General features: G+C 37.1%; 1 protein-coding gene and 1 pseudogene across 1 annotated transcript in view; both read right to left on the bottom strand.

Moving 5' to 3' along the window:
* Kcnd2 (potassium voltage-gated channel subfamily D member 2) overlaps positions 1-21,563 on the bottom strand; it is a 493,004-nt gene that overhangs the window by 110,314 nt on the left and 361,127 nt on the right. The gene's annotated exons all lie outside the window — the stretch shown is intronic.
* Positions 1,311-1,971, bottom strand: LOC119806460 (annotated as a pseudogene).

Genomic DNA, 21,563 nt, shown 5'->3' with positions numbered 1-21,563 from the left:
TTCTTCTTCTTCTTCTTCTTCTTCTTCTTCTTCTTCTTCTTCTTCTTCTTCTTCAAATGAAACCTTTTAGTGGTTTGTACTTCTACAGAAAAGTTTCTTTAGGCCGTTCTGGAGATGACACCTTAGCCAGGAGTTCTTCCACGAGACCTGTATCACTTTCACAAACATCCTGCAGGATCCACCATATCCATCACTTCTTTTCATTTGTATCCCTTGGAAGAACGCAAGTCCCTGGCTTCCATCAAGAGCCCTTTTCAGTGTGTCTTCATTTTCACATAGGAACAGTGCCTGACACCAAGTAGGAACATAATAAAAATTTATTGAATTAATTCCGAAAAGCTGCAGGAAGTGTTGGCATGGAGAACATGGTAACTATGTATTTAATGATGAGAGCCTCCTGGGCGAATATACGCATAAATGAGAACACTCATGTGGCGGCTGTAGTAGCTCAACTTAAGGAATACATTCCTTGTGCAGCTGGTAGAATTCCTGGGAACATTAGGGAAAGAATGTTTTCCCCTAGGGATATAGCTAGCTCTGCTTTCATTAAATTTTTATTTATGACTGAAATGTGCCAAGGGAAATAACATTCTTGGTCCATTCAATTACAATTTGAATATCCCCTCAAATTTTGATTTAGATGGTGAAGCCATCATTAGAGTATTAGTTTCCTTCAAGCTTTCTACACTATTTATACGCTCACTGGCTACATCCAGAATCTAAACCCCAAATTTTCTGTAATGTTTCTTGAGTGAATGAATGGCTTAGTGAATATGTAAATAAATGACAGCAAGCATCTTACAATGGGATTTCACTGGAGATTTCTTATAAGGACATTTACAGTTGTCTTGACAGCATCACACTCAGTTTGCTTCTGTATATGGTAATGCGTATAGTAATGCATATGCTTTGGTATATGGTAGTGTAAAAATTCCCGTGCTCTGAGACCTTTGGAATAGAATACCTTCACTGATTCTCAGATTGCACAACGCTCATACTATTTTATCCACTAAGTATTCGGTATTCTCTAGAACACTGGGACTTCTGGAAATATTGTTTGACCTTTGCACCTTTAGTTTTCTGTTCACTGCCCTCAACTCATAAAAGACTGAAAGTCTCTGTCTAAATTATTCTAAGTCTTGACTTATTTTGAATAATGTGTAAATTGATTGAATTTTGTTTTTATTTTTCCAGGTTTGTAAATTTATTGGAATTGGTGTTTCTTAGATTAAAAATGTTGCTCCACTTTCTCAAAGACATTAATTAATTGATTAAATTTTGACATTTTATTTATTTTTTTAAGGCTTGTTTTATTTTAATGACTGATCCACCTGAGGCCACAGGCAGCCCACTATGTACAGACTCGAGGGAAGCTCTATTTCTTGGTCTCTTCCTTCCTCCTTCTACAGAGTCTTGATGATCTCCTCCTTCTTGGCCTGGAAGCGCTCCTTCCAGCGCTTCCTTGCTTCCTTGTTCTTAGACCTGCGAGCCTCAGCTTGGTCAGCCAGGAGCTTTTTGCGGGCCTTGTCTGCCTTCAGCTTGTGGATGTGCTCCATGTGAATCGGCTTGTTTTTGAAGACATTCCCTTTGACCTTCAGGTACAGGCTGTGATACGTATGGCGGTCAATCTTCTTGGATTCACGGTTTCTCCTGAGGAGCCGGCGCAGGATACGCATCCTTCTCCTCCAGGTCACTTTCTCGGGCATTCGGGCATTGGCAGATACCCTTCTGCTTCCCTATGCCCATAAGCCTGCCCTTCTGTTGAGCCAAAGTGTTTTTCTGCCATCGAGCCCGGGAATGGACAGTCACAGGCTTCCGGATGATCAGCCCATCTTCGATCAGCTTCCGTATCTGCTGACAGGAGTTGGCATTGGCGATTTAATTGGTCTCGTTGGGGTCCAACCAGACCTTCTTTTTACCGAAGCGAAGGACGCTAGAGGCAAGCGTCTTCTGTAGCCTGAGCATACTCATGGCTGCGGACTCAGCAGCGAAAGCTTTGACATTTTTTATATGAAATGGTGTTGCCTTACTAATATGCTTCTCTTTATTTACTTAAATTACTTATTTCTAGGTGAACTAATGTCTCTTACTTTTGGCTTATGTGAGCAAAATTGGTGGCAACAGAAATAATTTTACTTTTGTGAATACATTATTTTCTCATCAAGCTACAATAAATTAATAGTTTTAATATTATATAATGCACTTGCCTTTATATATATATATTATAATTACACAATTTAGATATAAATTGTACATTACAAATGTGATAAATAGTTCTTTCATGAAAACCTTGGTTAAATTATTTGAGTCTTTGACATAATCTTCCAATTTGAAATTGGAATATGGATTAAACAATTCACTTTAATTCAATAGAATTGGTAGTTAGGTAGCTTAGAAATCAGACTGTTAGAATGATATTGGCAAAAATATGTCAATACAAACTGCTCATTACATTTACTCTTAATTGTGTGTATATGATTTCAGAACTGAGTACTTGATATTGGATAACCAATTAGGTGGTTCATCCCAGGGGAAGACTGTTTCTCCCACTCTCCATATTTCTTAGTTGCCTGTAGTTATTTTGGGGCTCTGTCTTTCTATTCTTTATTTCCATGACAAGGACAAATGACAACATTTAAGGATTTGTGGAAATGGTGAATTCAATCTCCAGTCTCACCTAGGATGCTATGGTACAAAGTGCTTACTTGAAGTCATATTGCAATATAATAGCTTTTCGGTGCTTGATGAAAACTGTCGTGTCTACAAATGGGAGTGTGTTAGCCAACTGTAGATAAAATATCTGATGAATTTAAAGGGACTGAGATTGTGTAGAACATAACATTAGACCAGGGAAGAGCAGAGAGATCATGTGAAAACAGCTGTGAGCTATTCAAGGATTTTCTTTATAGTGATCTCTTTCATTAGCACAATATATATTTCAAAGCATATTTATGTCAGCCTCACTTGAACTTCCAAATAGCATTAAGATCTGTGTAGGGTAAAAACCACAATCTTTCTTTGGAAATAGGAAGAATATCTTATAGTGATTTGCCCAAGTAATATTTTTATTTTATCTATTTTTATTTTTATTTTATTTTATTTATTTATTTTTATTTTATTTGCCAGAGTAATATTTGCCCAATATAATTATTCAGATTTCAGTGTTGAATGAAATTGTGTCTTAATATGAATATACAGAATGCAGTAACATTACATTTTGAATAAATTCAAACTTTCTTTTTTGTCTTTTTTTAATTGAAAATAGATTCTTCTCTTATAGAATATACCCCAAACACAGTTTGTCCTCCCTTTTCCCCTCCTAGCTCCCCACCACCACACTCTTTCCAAATCTACTACCTCTCCATGTCTTCTTCAGAAAAGAGCAGGTCTCCAAGAAACAACAGTCAAATAGGAAAAAAAAAACAAGATACAATAAGAGAAGGCAAAAGCCCTCAGATTGAGGCTGGACAAGACAACTCAATAGGAGAAAGAGTCTTAAGAACAGGCAAAAGAGCCAGAGATACATCTGCTCCCAATGTTAGGAGTCCCACAAAAAGCATCAAGCCAACAGCCATAACATAGACCCACGCAGGTCCCATGCTTGCCACTTCAGACTCTGTGAGCCCATGTGAGTACTGCTTAGTGATTCGGTGGGCCCTGTTCTCCTGATGTCCTCCAACCTTCCTGGCTTTACAGTCTTTCATTCCTCTCTTCCTTGGGTTCACTGATTCCTGAGGGGAGGGACCTAATAAAGACCTCCAATTTAGACTCTCGCTGTGCATACTGTCTGACTGTGAGTCTCTCCTCCCACTCCCCTTTGCTACTGGAGGAAGCCTCACTAGTGAGTACTTGTAGTAATGTTGGGTATGGAGACTTAACTGGCCATTTGTATCCAGCCAAAGCTTCCAGTGGTGGGTTACATTTGCTTGAGCTGTTTGGCCAAGGAGGTCCCACAGAGGTCACTAAACAACCCAGGCTGAAGCTAGGACAGAAGGTTGCCCTCCAAACACTGACAGTGACCCCATTGTTCAGGACCATTTCCACACAGCTCACTGAATGTAGTGAGTTCAAGCTGGTGTGGGCCTTTACTTTTATGGATTGTTGGAACAACTCAAAGGCTGATTGAACACTTTTTAAAAAGGCTAGGTTTTCTGTGGTGCAGACTACAGTATAATGATCAAGGACAGTGTGCTGTCAAAATAAACATCTTCTTGAGCTTTTTATTGTACAGTTTGTATCAATTGTTTATCTAGAACACCATGTTGTTCTTACAGTTCAGTTTTCTACAAAGAAGCAAAAGTAGATCAGAAAAAAACTATTTACATATCAATACAAGACGACTAGAAAACTAATCAAATATTACTGAGATCCACACATTCTCAATAGTGATCTTAATTTTAAAAGAAAAGCTGGTAGAATCAAACAGTGTTAATGAAAATAAATTCTTATACAAGCTCAAGGAGAGAGAGGCCTAGTGTATCGGATCATTTTCAAGGACTTCTTTTTCTGTTTTTAATGCAGTTTCTAAGTTGTTTAAAACCTGATTTAAGGAGAAGTCCTTTATGACATTGCTGCACAACTGGAAATAAATTATGAATGTGTGTGTGTGTGTGTGTGTGTGTGTTTTCCACAGCACAGGTGTGGACGTCATAGGACAAGTTTGTGGCGTGGAATCTCTTTCACCACCTTTAGGTCAGTTCCATCAGGCAAACTCAAGTATCTAGGCTTAAGCAACAAGCTTCATTATCTGCTGGGCCATCTCACTGGCCCCAAAATAGACATTTTAAACTACTTTATATAAAATAAGAGACAGTATGATTTTAAACATGTAGGTGAAAACCTATGAATGGACAACGGTATGGCTAATTTCTGTTATTTTGTAATCTAAAACAAGAACTTCAAATCATCCAAGCTGTTCAGAAGAATTGTTGACCAGCTGCCTGAAAGAGATAGTTTCTATCCAACTAAGCTTTCTGGCAGTTGTAGAGTGAGCTCCAGGGCTCCAGCTGTTTTGAGCTGTCATTCATCCATGAATGCAGCTGTCTTTGAGTTATTCTTGCTTTAGTAAGTAAACTCTCAACCATACGTATAAGTAACCCCAATAAGTTTACTGATTCACCAAGCTGGACTTTGGTGATATATTTGACTTGGTCTGTTGTCAGTTCGCTGTGTACAATAAGGAATGTTTGTTCATTTCTCCCCAGGAAGAATCACACACACACACACACACACACACACACACACACACACACACACTAATGGAAGATCTGGATTTTAATTTTCAAAGATAGACTGAGTATTTATACTGATCTTACTAAGATTTATACAGATTTACAAATTATACGGATTTACTGAACTGTAAAAACCCAAACCAGGCAAGATTCTAATACTTTTCAAGTTTCTCATGTTTTTGTTTGACATATCTGCAATCCCCCTAACTTTCTCATAAGAAAGCTATTCTCACATGTTTTCAATTACATCTTACAGTTCAAAAGATGGGCTCCGTTTCTGAAGCAGTGTCTCTTGAGTGTCTCTGATTTCCATTCAGTCTTCTCCACGTGAAAAAAAAATTGTTTTCCTACATACATAGCACGATCAAAGGAGGGCCTTCTATCTGCAGATAGAGTGCCACGCTCAGTCTTGGTGGAAGAAACACCGTGTTCACAGAGCTGGGGCTGGCCCAATGACTCACCACTCATAAATTGCTGAGAGCAAGCGACTGTCAATTGCTCAGCCCAAAGTCAACCAATTCAGAGGCCGTGGAAGAAGAGGAGTTGGAAAGAATGTAAGAGGTAAACGATGGTAGAGAATGCTCTGAAATGCTGTTGTCTGAGTATCATGGCTGCTGTACTCATGAACTGATAGTAGCCATGGTTACCAGCACAAGATTGGAACTGCAAACATTCTATCATGGATGTTCCATGGACTTACTATGTCTCACCTTTCTCTGAGGAACTGCTAGATATTAAAGGCTTCCCGAAGAGATGCGGCCAATGTGCATCTTCTGTCTAGCCACTGGTACATTATTCCTGCTATTAGTGAAATAGCAATACAGAAATGCACATGCAAACAGTCATAATTAAGCTCAATGTGCTATGTTCACATTGAAAAAAGTAGATGGGAACTTCATGTATGAGATCATCAAAGAATTAACTAAAATATTTTGAACAAAAGGACAATTACTTGGAGGATTTTGTAATAAAATGTGTTTCCACTTCCATAGTAGAAAAGAGGAGCAGGAAATAAATTGAATTAGTTGACAATGTACATGGAACCCTAAAACCTACTTATGAAACTTACAGTGCATATTTTTTTGTTGTTGTTGTTTTGTTTTCGAGACAGGGTTTCCCTGTAGTTTCTAGAGCCTGTCCTGGAACTAGCTCTTGTAGACCAGGCTGGCCTTGAACTCAGAGATCCGCCTGCCTCTGCCTCCCGAGTGCTGGGATTAAAGGCGAGCGCCACCACAGCCTGGTTTACAGTGCATATTTAGGAGATTGTTAGTTGACACTTGAATGAAGACTAAATTTTCTTGATAGCTGATAAAACTGTTGCAAAGCTTGGATATAATCTAAAGACGAGAGAATAAAAATGGTGATTGCCTGCAATGTTTTCAATGAGATCACTCAGTTTTTCATTAATGGTAGTTGCTTGGTTATTTCACTGTTTATATCCTGACATCTACTTTGTTTCATTGGTTCTAGGGATGGGAAGAAATAACCATTTGATCCTAGACACCACTTATGAGTGCTACTCAGTTAATTTTATAGCAGCTATTTATTAGATATTAATGCCAAACACTATGGGCCAAGTCCCATTCTACTTCCCTCCAGAGTGAGTCACAGCATAGGAAACACTGAATTTATACACTGTAAATTAGTGACTGAATTTCTCAGCTGTAAATTTGTAGGCTTATGCTCAAAAGTTGTGTTAGTTCTTTTTATAATAAAATCAAAATGGCTTTCCAAAAATGTAATTGTTCCTCTACTACACAGTGCTATAGTATATTTGAACACTTTTGTTTGTTATTGTCAATAGCTAACAGACTGATTTTTTTTTTATATTTCCACCCATTGGTTGCCAATACTTTCATTCATTTTGTGTCTAACTGCAATTATATTAGGTAGAAAACAATGACATCAAATGTGGCTTTTCTCACTAGAAAAGAGATATGGTAAAGTGTGTGGCTACCTAAAAGACTGGGGATGTTAAGTTTAGGGAAACTAAAATCCACTAGTGCACATTCTTGGTTGGAGAACTAAGACCAAATTTATTTAGAGGTATAAAATATATTGATACTTCATTCTCTTGGGAAATGTTTGTTTCTGATTTAACCTTGATAACAAAGGTGGGGGATATGTACAGATTCCTGACACACGGTGTCAATGCAACTGCAGAGACTAAATACTGGGAAGAAACCAAGGGAAAGACCTCCTTGAACAATTTTCTACATTTGTCCTCAACCAATCACAAATGAATATCTAGTATAACTTTACTATAAATTCTTACTTCACACACTCTGATTCAAAACTTTCTATATAGTTATGGCCTACTTTTATAGTTTTGTGAGTTGGGGCTATATGCAAGGCCAGAGTTCTAGTTCTAGGTTCCTTAGAGAGTCGGGGTATGGATGATATGAATCCATTAGGTCATTTCTGCAGCATGTGCTTGTAGCTTGTCTTTGACCAAGGATGAACTAGTACTGTGAGTGGCCTTTAGTTCCTGCATATGTGTACAAACCTCTGATGTTACTACATTTATATCTAGCAGACCTAACAAGGCAATAGTATTTGAACAATTAGCCTTTTAATACAATTCTGCCATATTGTTAATGTGCAAAAGTTTTTTTTTTTCACATCTGAGACCTAGTCTAGATATTTAAACAGAATGGCTTTTGACTTACTCATTAGCACAGACAAGCCTGGAAATTGGAATCTTATTACCTTTCTCTCTTAAGTATCTTGCATTGTATCTGTAGTACCAGGCCCAGACCCATCAACATTTCACTTACTTTTATTCTAACATGAAATTACCAACCATTCTTGTACTTTGATCCTGCTCCACTCTGGCTCAAATTCCTCTCTAGAATTGCCTGCTTTCAACATTCACCTTTCACATCCTTCTAGCTCTTCAAGACCCACGTAAGATCACACAACAAAGCACCTTCTGCTTAATGTGATCATCTTAAAAAATCTTTTTAAAAAAGAGGTTACTTCCAGAGGAAGAGTTTGCAAAGCTCCACCCCGTGTGCATGAAACTATAGGGTTGACCATTACCACTTTTTAAAGCCCTGGCAGTAAATTTACTATTTTATGCATGCATTTCAAATTGTTTTTAATCAAAAAGTATTATTGGGTACTTCCCACATTCGAGGAAAGTCTTAAGTGAGATAGGAACTTTGTTTTCAAAGAAAGCATGGTCAGAGGATCCGGAAATATGGCAAAAATGTGTTATGTTCCCAATCTCTACCTAGATTTATTAACAATTCTTACATTTATTGAAATAACATATGGTACCCTGGTGTAGGAGGTCCTTCTTTCTATGTGTTGCTTGTATTGGTTAATGAATAAAAGAAACTACCTTGGCCTGATAGGGGCAGAACTTAGGTAGGTGGGGAAGATGGAACTAAATTCTGAGAGGAAGAAAGCAGAGTCAGGAGAGCCGCCATGGAGCCACCAGAGTCAGACATGCTGAATATTTCCTGGTAAGCCACTGCCACGTGGCGATACACAGATTAATAGAAATTGGTTAAACTGAGATGTAAGAATTAGCCAATAAGAAGATAGAACTGATGGACCAAGCAGTGTTTTAATGAATACATTTTCTGGGTGGTTATTTTGGGGCTAAGCTAGCTGGGTGGTCAGGAGAACAAGTGGGCCCTCCTCCAACAACTGGTGCCCAACATGTTCATACCAGTTTTATTTTTGCCAGAAAACAATTAAGAAGTTGAAAAAAGAAAGATTTCAGTATTAGCCAACTGATGTCCAGGTTAAGCCTCAAACTCTTGTTTCTATGATGTTTTTTACATTTCTTTACTCAATCTTAAAATTTATGTCTGCAACATCTATGACCTTTTCTATTCAATGTGTTGTAGTTCTCCCAAGCATTAAAACGAGTTGCATATCTTCATGTCTATATTATGCTTCTACTGAATAACTCTGATGTAAAGAATAATTTTTGGAAATAATAATTCTCTAAAGATAAAAAATTAACATGGAGGTTTAGTTTAGCAAAAGTTATCTAAACATAAAAGAACAATGTGAAAAGTGTGTGCAGTGGTAGAGAATCTTGGGAATACACTGTATATGTTATCATAGTTTATATAGAAAAGAATGTGTGTATGCAGGTGTGATTCTATGAGGCAATGAAGATTATATGGTTATGACACTAGTTTGAGAGTCCATTGATTTTGCTTTAAACTTTTGAATATGATAAATAGCTGGTAATATTTTACCAATTTTGTTTATTTATTTAATCACAGAAATTTTGAGTGGTATATGAACATCTTATATATTTACATAATTTACCTAATCCTACAAGGACAAATCATCTTTGAGTAAAAACTTCCATTCACTACACCAATAAGGTTCGAAGAATAATTTTCTTATGTGTTTTGATATAGCATTAGGTTCTCTCTCTTTAAAAAGAGCTCTATAAAATGAAATATATTATTCTTCATGCATTGTTGAACTTTGAAATTGATGGTTTAATAATTAAAACTTTCTGGTTGAGAGGTTTAACACACGTTTCTCTATTTTAAAGCAAACTTGGATATATTAGTTACGGGATGGTTAAAATCCAATATAACATGGTAATAAACCATTTGGTTAAGCAAGATTACTTATTTTTCAGTAAGCAGACTTTTCCTTTTGCGCATAATGAAGGACAATCTATACAGTGTGCTGCCAGCCTTTCTGTCTTATCTTGGCCAAGTCATAATGAATAAATTAAAAAATAAGCCTCTAAGAAACAAGGACATTTTCATTCAAATGTACCCTTTCATTTTTTTTTATATATATATAGTTGAATGTCATTTTTCTCAGAAGTATGAAGGGTAGCTGGCTTCTTTCAAAGGCTGAATGAAAGAGGAGAGAACTCGCTCCCAGCACTGCTCGACTGCCTCCATCAGTCAACAGCGGCAGTAAATGGAGACACTGAAACATGCTCCTTTCATCTTGTTTTCTTCCTGCGCTTACGGTATTTTCTATTTTTTTTTCTTTTTCTACTGTCCCAGAATGCATTCTTTTATTATCAGCTGTCTACAAGATTTCAATTACTTGTACTTCCTGAAAAACAAACTTACCTACTTTACTTAACATCGTTATTTTATTTATAGATGTCAAAATGAACAGATCATTAACTGAAATAAAAGCCTTAAGGACAAGACCTCTTTACTGCTAAGTTTGCTTAATCTCTTTCAAAAATTAAAACATTTACTACATAATTCAGATTTTTTTGTGCTAGATCTGAGAGACCCTGGAATAAGTAGGTAGGTACATTATCCCAAGTGCTCTATGCTAATTACAGCGTGCAAATAAGTGCTAACATCTTAGAAATAACATTTCTGGGTTGCAGATATGACTTAGTTGATCAAGTTCTTGCCAGACAAGCATGAGGACTTAACTTCTGATCCTCAGAATCCATGGGAAAGACTGCAGACCCAGTGGGGGAAAGAGAAGGGGAGGGAGGGAGGGGAGGTAAGGGATCTGCTGGAGAGTCAGGAAACAGCAAGTTCAGTCTTCAAAAATGGGTGATCGGTGTAGGAGGCCTTCTGTATTTGTGTTGCTTTCATTGGTTATTAAAGAAAATGCCTTGGCCTAGTTGATAGGGTGGAACACAGGTAGGCGGGGAAGACAGAACAGAATTCTGGGAGGAAGAAACCAGAGACAGGCAGACGCCATGGTTCCCCTGCCCGAGGTAGACGCTGGTTAGACTCATGCAGGTAAGCCACAGTCAAGTGACGATACACATTAATGGAGATGGGTTAAACTAATATGTGAACGCTAGCCAATAAGAGACTAGATATCATGGGCCAGGCAGTGATTTAATTAATATAATTTCTGTGTGATTATTTTGGGGGTCAAACAGGTGATGGAGGGAGACATGCAACATTGGCTTTTGTCCTCCTTAGGTAATGCTTCAGTTACTACCCCACGTTTGTACACCAGGGTGTTTACTTGATGTGTGTCATCTCATTTATTTGGATTCATACATTATGATCTAGTATAGTAATAACTTTTGTTATCAGTGGGAAGATTTACTCTAGGTTTTAAGATCTGTCTTTCCAAATAACTCAGTAGAAATGTACTTATTAATTTTTTTCTTAGTTTCTCAAAGAAATATAAGGTCTTTTGTTTTGAATTTCATCAATTGACTATTCCATATGCAAATAGTGTACTCTACTACTGGGTGGCAGCCCTGCAGTGGCCAGGTCCCAGAGGTAGTTGGTAAGGGAAGGATGAGCCAGACATGATGGTTAAGAGAATCTCGTAGCCTGACTAACTAGCAGTCAGAATGCTTCTTTATTTATAAAGAATTAAGTAAACAGAGATAGATACATGTTGTTCCAAAACATAGAACATATAATTTTTGTTTTGGACTTGTGTTTAGCATTTTCTCTTACAGATTTGGGTTCACAAGTTCAGTCATCATTAATAAACTGTGACAGAACAGAGTTACCAATTACAACCATTTTCCCTCAAGTTTCATCATCAATGATACACAGTTATCTTTTATATCATTTTTACTCATCAACTCCATAACCCAATTTTTAAGAATCTATAGACATATGACAGCCTGCTCTCAGGCTGATAGCTCTTGAGGCTTCAAGGACACTAGACCAAAAGAAAATCTCTATGCCAGCACACGCAGAATGCCATGTCCCAAGCAGTGTATTATTAACTCTTAATGGTCAGAGTGCCCAAGAAAAATCCGTAGGCCATAGCTGCTTCAGTTATTATTATTCAATTTCTGCCAAAATATAATGTTTTATATTTTATATCTTTAAAGAATGTGTCTATATGTCTTATCATGGCATTCTTTTGTTCCTTGGTTATATGACATCATAGTGGCTCTGCATGAGCTAATTTTCTAAGCAAGGAAGGAGATAATATTTCATCCTTTTATCATCTTATCACATAATTCTTGACACATTCATATAAGTTTCTGTGTGGGGCAGAGGTAACTTCAGTTAAACAACTTTGTTGCTGTCTCTGCCACATAATTACCTGAGTATATAGTGGGAAGAGGCTTGCAATCTGACCTGGAGCCAACTCCTTTAGCCAACCAAATCTTGTTCACATTTTTCAAGTTTATTTTGTTTTAATTAACTTGTTCCTGAGTGAATACAGGGTCAGATTCAATTTACCCATTGAGACGGTGGAACAGATCTAACGGGAGACCACCAAGTCCAGTTGGAATGGGACTGATGGAACAGGGGACCAAACCGGACTCTCTGAATGTGGCTGACGGTGGAGGAGGACTGAGAAACCAAGGACAACGGCAATGCACATGAACTCTACAGCATGGACGGGCTCACTGTGAGCCTTGTCAGTTTGGTTGCTCACCTTCCTGGACTTAGGGGGAGCTGGGAGGACCTTGGACTTAACATAGTGAAGGGAACCCTGATGGCTCTTTGTCTTGGAGAGGGGCGGAGTGGGGGTATGGGTGGAAGGGAGGGGAGGGAAGGGGGAGGAGATGGAAATCTTTAATAAAAAAAAATGAGAAAAAAAATCTCATAGCCTCATAAGTAGACTTTTGGCTTCTTAATGTGTATTACAGACTCCAAGGCATAAGGAAGACCTTTAAGTAGATAAGGATATCTCCTTAAAAGCATGAGGGATGGATAACATGCTTAGAACTTTCCTGAGGGATTTTGGAAGCAGTACTCCTGGAAGGAGGCACACATGATTCATAAGAAAGTTTCCAACAATCCAGTGGCCTTAAATTGTACAAATTAAAAGCCCCTCCCCCTCACGCAGAGATCAAAATCAAAAGTGTCACGGTGGCCATCATGTGGCTCAACTTTGCTGAATCTCTGTCAAGCAGCTGTGCTGGCTTTATGCCTTCTGCCACCCCCCATCGGATATGGCTGCAGCACTTGATATACAAGAGTGAACAGGATAACCGTGGTCTCTGCACGTATCATTCCCTGTGGACTCTGAATCACGTTCCGAGACTCGATATTATAGATAGTGGGTGAATGGAAGCAAGAAAGGCACTTTTAAGATTAAAAGCATCAGTTACATGTTTTGTAGTTAGAATTCAGGATTTTATATTGAGAAAAGAGAAGCATTTAGCTTAGACACTCATAACACAAAGTTTAACATAGTATTTAAATGAAATTACTTTTTCTTATGTCTTTAGTTATAAAATAATCCTAAGGAATATTATGTTATTCGTGAGAAAACATGAATTTTAAAAGCAGGCTACATACTTGCCCCAAGTAAGTGAATAAGACTTCTAAATAAAGAGACCATTCCATTTCTTTTCTCAAGAACAAATCTTTTTGCACCTCTTTCCTATAGACACTCTGAAGTATGAATAATACAAATATTTCCTTTATATTACAGTTTTCAAGTTCATAATTCGATGCTTAGTTTTCAAAAGATTATAAGCCAAGAATAGTCAGGACAATAAGTAAAATAAAATGAAGGCTTTCAGGCTGCAGAGCCAATCCTCTTTAAGAGACCACATCATGGGGCTATATTCTTCCTGTTTAGTGTTTGTTGCCATTGTTATAAATTCTATTTCTTATTTCTCAATTATGTTTTGTGAATTTGCTCCCGCCAAGCATTCTGTTATATGAATGGTTGGTCTTCTGCTGTTCTAAACACTTGCACAAACTGTTGCTTCATCTCAACTGGAAATAAGACAAAGTTACCGACCTCTAAGAACAATTACATCTTGAAGCTGATTACGGACAACCAACTTCTTAGAACATGCAGTTCCTCAGACAGAATGATAGATGCTGGTAAAGCAAAGGGTATCCTTATAGTTTCACTTTCTATTGTGTTAATGAGCTATTAGCCTACACTTGAGGTGCAGAAATTCCCAGTATTCCTTGGGGGAAATAAGAAAGAATTGCCAATTGCTAGACTTCTCCCTAAATTGTTGAATGTTGTATGTCAGGACACGAAATGGAGTTATTTTGTTTATGTGCTTACGAAATTCACATGTTCTTCTATAACATGTTGCAATGCTGCCGAATAAAGTAAATTGTCACTAAATTAAGCTGCACCTTGGTGGGTCTCTCCTAGTTCAATATATCAAGCTATTCATGATGTAATTAAAGAAAATGCACAACAAGAAAATGAAATAAGAGCTTGCATTTTCTAAAATCATTTACTACCTTTGCCTGTTAAACAAAGCTAGTCTCAAAAACACACCAAATGTTAATGTGAATATAACTTCAAATATTTTATAATAAATAAGAGGGAATATAAATAGAATAGCTGTCATTCATTTTAGTGATTCAACAGGAAACTGGAGAGGCATAATTTAAGGTAGACAGGTCAGTGGTGTGTACCATAGAGAGTTAATTTAAGATAGACAATTAGGAAAATGGTATGTACCACTGGGAGTTTATAAGGCACACCTATTCTCAACAGATTGTTAGCTTTCTTCGAAAAGTCATTGTATATATAATTAGATAGCATCATGCATGCAGGTATAAAATTATGCTTACAGGAAAATCATTTTCCTTATGGCTGACTCACATTTTGATTCTGACTTCAAGTAAAGAAAGTAGATAAGCTGGCTAGCGGCATCACAGTAAACACCTGGGGCATACATTTATTACAGTTTCACCGTGAGGCCTCATGCTGTGACCGTCTCGCGCTGCGCTGGACTGCTATCTTGGATGTCGTCCAGAAGAAGGCAATTACAAGAAGCACCGTACTTCTCCTGCTTCATGTCTAACATACTTCTAGGTCATAGCCTAAGAAACCTTGCATTACAGGTCATCTATGAGCATGCCTGGAATCCAACGCATAATTTCTCCCTACCTAATATGGCATTTGCATTATTTCTGAAGCTGGTATGGAATAATTAATGTGATTACTGGGGTCAAGATGTGCGATTTTATGGTTATAACTACCAAGGATTAGTTTTATGTGTATATAAGGTTTTTCTTGGATATCTCAAACAAACAAACCAAACCCAAAACAACAACAATAAAAGCCCAAGCAAAAAGAATTTAAGGTAATAATAGAAAGGGTGGAGAATAAAGAAAGTTGTGTAAAACTAACAAGCAGAGAAGGGCTAACAGGTGGTTTGACACTACAGCATGGAAGATACTTGAGTGTGACCTGACTTAAAACATGCCAGACACATGACAACTGAACATATACAGAAGCACATATGCACCCAGACACACATCTTGCCGCACAGATATGCGAAAAAATGCTTTCTGTAATTTTTACCTTTGGGTAGCCAAATTAAAGGAGGTGCTAAGCATACTCTACACTCTATTCAATTTTGTTCATTAAAATATTAATTATCCACTACAAAGGAAGATATCATTAAGGGGTCCTAATATGTAGCTGCGGGAAAAGTTACCACCGTTAAAGTGTGGCTCTTTTTCTTTTAAGTATGTATTTTTAATTTTAATTATGAGTCTGCACGCATCTCTGTGTGGGTACAGGCACATTTCTGCTGAGGCCAGAGGACTGTGTCAGGGACCTTGGAGCTGGAAGCTGCAAGTGGTTGTTTCATACCAGCTTCAAAACCCTGTTAGTTCTACAGTTTACTCGACTCTCAGCTCTTTATGGTTCTGGTTACACTCTGCTTGATTTTCATGCTATCTGAGGACAACCATGGACACCTACAACTGATCCCCAGGGGTTATTGGTATAAAACCTGGCTCTAGAGCGCGAGGTTACAGCCTCATGACGTGGTTATTCAGAACTAAGCTTGGGGTTTCCGAGCTTAACCTGAGCCATCTCTGGAGCCTGCGAGCATGGTTTCTTTATGCAAAGCCAATGTTTAGGACTGAAGCACTTGTCCAAACCACTGGGAGATTTGAGGGGATGAGCCATTTCCATCAGAATTTCAAGAAGTTTTGTGACATCTCGAGATAATAAAAGCTAAATACTGTAGCACTATTTATACTTAGAATGGCACATAGCACCTGTGTTTTCTACTAACATTTTAGATGTAGTTTCTTGTTTTGTGTTTCTAATAGCATTGTTGGCTTGTCATAGAATTGCATTCCAGTTTTTTACTTGAAGAAATTAATCCTCAGTGGGAGAAAACATTTTTCTCTTCACTGAGGTAGTAAAAAGTAAATACATTTTAATACAGGAAATTTGATTATAGAATTATTTTAAGCCTACTAAATCCAATACACTAATTTTCTTATTTTATCAAAGATTTTCTTCTTCATGCCTTGCCCTGTTGCTACCCCTCAATGCCACAAAATAATTAATACTACTCTGATAGCCTCATCTAATTAAGAATAATTATCTTATCTGAGGGACATATCAAAATCACCACAAGCAACAGAGAAACAAGTTATTTGTAGCGTGTAGCAATTGCCTGTGGCCAGCCATGCAGAGACCTGCTGTCACCGGTAGCATCTTGTTTACAGACCAAGGCTCGGGAGATGCAAAGCATACTTTGTAACTTCTAAGTAGTATTAGCACAGTTCAGATTTCTCCAGATATAGATGCAACTTGGTAAGTTCACACACTACTGGTCATCTCCTCCTATAATGTGAATATTAAAGATTTGGAATCACAGTAATATGGACTATCTATGCGGCATTAGTTGAGGAAAATTACAGATCACAATACAAACAAAAGAACCTCAGCTCATTAGGCCCACGGCTTAATTTCCTTCTTTCATTTCCTGTAAAAAAGTAATCTATGAGACATAAAATCTGCCATACAATTCAAGTCAGTGTTATCTTCCAAAGTGTTTTGCATGATCTACAAATGTAAAGTTATTATGAAATAAATCAGATTATTAAATAGAGGTATAGAATTAATATGAGAAGTTGAAGTTAATATTAAGGTACTAGACTCTGTCCTTGTTTTGTAATTGTCTTTAGTCCAGTTAAGTATTATATAGAAAATATACACCTCTGTTTCTAGCCTTGACCTAGTTTTCAACACCAAAGTATTTTACATATTTCATAGGAAACCTGGTTGTTATTGAAGATTAATTAATCTTTAGAAGTATAACTATCATCATTTAAGTATCCTGTTAACTCTGAAAGCAAATCTAAAAGGAGACACTGGATACTTAGAAGAGGCTGGCATTTCTGTTGAAAAAAGCATGCTGTGCCTAAAGAGATGAGTTGGAAGGAAAAGCAATTCTCTGGATATATATGGATACATATCTTATGACAATGTTGACAAGATGTCAACATAATGCAGTGTATATTCCAAGGATCTCTAACCTACCCTCCTGCTAGAAGACTGGGGAAGGAAGGGGGATGATTTTGACACTAGTCGATGAGGCTCTCCGGTGAGAGTGATGGTTGCTTAAACCCCTTTAGTTTTCTCGAATGAGTGATGATGATGAGCTCTTTATATTTAAGGGAAAATATATTCAGAAATATCAAGTGTAATATGACAAAAATATAATCTTAAATTTCACATTCTTGTTATTCTCAATAAATACTCCCACTTACTAAAACCAGAATCCTGACATTATTTCCATCAACTAACTGTTCAACTCTGAGTCAATAGTGATCTTAATGCCAAATCATAATGTCAAACAATGCACTTTATTTTCATATCTATTTCATGACCCACTTCAGATAATTATATCACCCTTCTTCCCACATATTTAATCTTTTCTACTTTCTTTCCACTTGCCGTTGTTTATTGTAGCAGCAAAGAATTTTCCAACACCAACACATGGTCTATCGATGAAGCTCCCTGGCAACCATACTTCAATGCAGTCTTTATCATACTGAATAGAATCCAAAGGCAAGGCAGTGTTTTCTAAGATCTCAAATAATTCATATTATCTTTTGCCTCGCTTCTTTGCCATTGGTCTTTGTAGTTTGTGGTTTTGCTTTTTGAATAACCCAGACATATTTGCTTGTACTGCTGAGATTCCTCACTCTTCCCCTTAATTGAAGTATCAACTACTTGGAGAGAGAAATCATCGCAATTGTGTAAGTTTTAAAGCATATTGTTCAATCCTATGATGTCTTACATTTTTACCCAGTTCTATAAAATGTATGGTGTTAAACTTGAGTCACCATCAGAAATCTGGAGATGCTATCAGTTATAGAGAACTTGTCTAAAATCAGCAAAGCCCTAGATCTGCCCTCTACCCATGTATGTACTCGTTCTCTCTCTCTCTGTCCTTCTCTTTTTCTCTCCCTCTCTCCACACTCTCTCATACACAAACACTCACACATATATCATTATCAGTATTTTATCAGTATGCACCGTCAAATCTGGAACACAATGAAACTAAGACAGTAGCTGAATGAGCACTAGCCCTTATTCCGTAGAACAGAATAAAGGTGAAATATTCACCTTGTTGCCATGTTCTGCCACCAGTCTCATATTTACAAAGAAAATTGTACTACCATTTTCCCCTAACACTGCTTCTTAAACTTCATAAAGTCAAAGGTGCTTTGCTAAGCACGACTCTTCAAAATTTTCTACAGTTACTGAGAACTATGTACATGCATATGCAATGTGCTCACTAACATCTGAATTTAGCTTCTAACCCGGTATGATGACGTCATACATATGGCTTGCCATTAGTCCTGCAAGTGCATTTGCTTCGTTCACCTCACTTTAAAATCCAACCTGCCTGACTGATAGAAGACCAAATTCCACGAAGTAAAACATTCTCAGATTTGTTAAAGTCCAAGCAATCCTTGTCATTTTCAGCAGTCATCACCCAACTCGACTGCTTTCAAGGCAAAGGTTTCCTGGCATTGGAAAAATGGTTCCTTTGGAGGAAAAACTCATAGTTAGACCTGCTTTCATATCACACCACAAAACTATGCTGTTAGGAAACTCAAATGCCAGAGAAGCAGTTGTTCATTCTATTTTATTCCTGTTTCCTCATACACTGGTGTAGAGTAAAGCGGGTGATTTGTGGGACTCTAGCAAGCAAAGGAAGGATGAGTAAGTGACGAGGACAAGCACTAGAGACAGCACAGACATCCTCTTAGCTGCTGGGAACAGGGCAGTGTTTTAGGTCACTCCTACATGTGTCATTGAGGAGGCGTTTCAGGATGCTTTCCAGGAGAACAATTCATGTCAACATACAGGAGAACAAAGGACATTTTGCCAGGAACGGGAAAAGTCTCCTTCTTTGTTTTTAAAAGGAGCAATGCATTTGACATTTTTGCTGATACTATCTTCCCAGGCAAACCGATTATACATTAGAGTATCTTATCATCATACCATTTGGCCTTTAGAAACAGAGATTTCTAGTTCTATTGGGATTTACAAGGTATCTGTCAGGCCAAAATCTGTTCATGAAAAATTGAGTACTTGGGTCCCAGTAATAAACTACCAATATCATTACTTTTTTCTCTCACCAGTGATTAAGGCCAGTGCTACTTACAGATTTCTGCAGCAAAACAAAGAATTACAGACGCTTCTGTGCAAAGTCACAATAGGATTTTGGATTCAGGATTATACAATCTCATATTGTTACTATGTTTATCTTGCTGTATTACCTTGTTAAAACATACCAATAAAATAGCTAGGTCCTCTACTCTCTTTGCAGATGAAGTTTGGTTTAGATGACCTGTATGTTCTAAGATAGTAGGATAATCAAATTATTAGTCAATTAAATTATTAATATATGTGGTATGAAAAGAAAAGTTCAGATGAAAACATTAAGCCTAGTACTTAGCAACCTTTTCTACTCTGTTTTCCCTCAAGTCTATAATAATATGTACATGTGTCTAGTAATTTCTCAGGAGTATTTTAGCATAAATTTATACAAGTAGCACAATCCACCCATTACCCCATAAAGTACCTTTGTTCTTGCAAAATAGATGTGATAATCATAATTTTTAAACTTTACAAAAAAAATGAATTAAAAGCTCCCGTGTCATATAGTTATCTTGTAGTGTAGAACATTTCCTGGCGTACATTGGCATAGTAAAAGAAGCTTCAAGCCAAGGATCATTGCAGTTTAATTGGGTTTAGGTGGAGAGCGTACACATATAAATAGGGAAGTATATGTGTGTAAAAGGAGGGTGTGTTGGGAAATAAAATCTAAAAGACTGTTGGCAAAGAAATTCAGTGAAGCAGATGAGTCTCACAACTGCAAATAAAAAGAGATGAGGCAGAGAGTTGCACAGATTTCATGAGAGCTGAAGGGGAGAGGAAGTCAAGTTCAACACAGCTAATAGTGATTCTCTTTTGTAGTGCTGCATGCCCACTCCCGGAGGACTGAGTGTGGAGTCTACACTTTCAAATGACCTTCACAAATGTAAACATACATATTTTGTCAATGAATTGTTTATCTGGATAAACACTTTAGAGGTAAAAATATGTAGATTCCAAAATAAGTAAGGGCCCAGATTTTTTTTTTTTTAATTTTATGAAAGCAATGTTTAAGATTAAGGAAAAACATTACCTGATCTAGCAATTGCAGGGGTTTGGAATTTGGAGTTTGACTTTGGTTCATCCAATAGATCCTAACAAATCTACTGGAATTTCTTCTCTTTCACAAATTTCATTCCTAAAATGATCTAATTAAACAGAGTCTGGGAATCATATACAACACTTTTCTAATTAATCAAAAAGAATAAATTATTCTGACATCTCTCTTAAAATGCCTTAAATGTAGCAAGGTTACAATTATAGCACTCATGAATTTATCAATATTCCTGGTATAATAAAACTATCAGGGTTGATAATGAATGATCATATGTACACTGTAAGAAGTACCTCATTGTTTTGAGACCAAACTTCATGACTGAAATATCTTTCTTAAGACATAAGTTTGGTAGTAAACTATGGATACCTGTGTGTGTGTGTGTGTGTGTGTGTGTGTGTGTGTGCAGGGTATTTAATGAAGTATTATGAAAGGGACAAAACATAATTATGCAAAAAATAAGGTGAAAACATTTGTAAAAGGAACAGACATTTCTGACACATACTGTAGTAAGATGGATATAGTTATTATCTGCCAGCATATTCCATAATTTACTTAGTACCTTATCAGAAGGATACCTGATGAGTTGTTTCCTTAACTGCTAAATGCGTCTTAATGATTTTATGTAACGAGAAACAACACTGTACAAATGAAGAAATGGTGGTGAAATTAATTGCGTTAGCATAGGGGATTTGAAAGACAAGTTAGAGTGTTTATTGTTTCAGAAATAGCTGCTTGTTGAAATTCAGCCCGAGTTGTTTACAAAACCTTCATATACAAACTTCAGGACTAATGAGCAATGATACAATGGTTGTTTGTTGTTCGTTTGTAGGAAGCAATTCACAAAGGACATATCTTGGATAGAAGAATTGGCTAGGGTTCTGTCAGGTGTGTTGGGAAAACTACAAGAACCAAGATTTTGAGTTCATTTTCGACGAGACACACTTAGGGGGTTGGATAGGTGGGAATTATTG

This window comes from Arvicola amphibius, chromosome 2 (assembly GCF_903992535.2).
Source record: "Arvicola amphibius chromosome 2, mArvAmp1.2, whole genome shotgun sequence".
Taxonomy (NCBI): domain Eukaryota; kingdom Metazoa; phylum Chordata; class Mammalia; order Rodentia; family Cricetidae; genus Arvicola; species Arvicola amphibius.
This window is presented reverse-complemented; position numbering and strand designations above follow the sequence as displayed.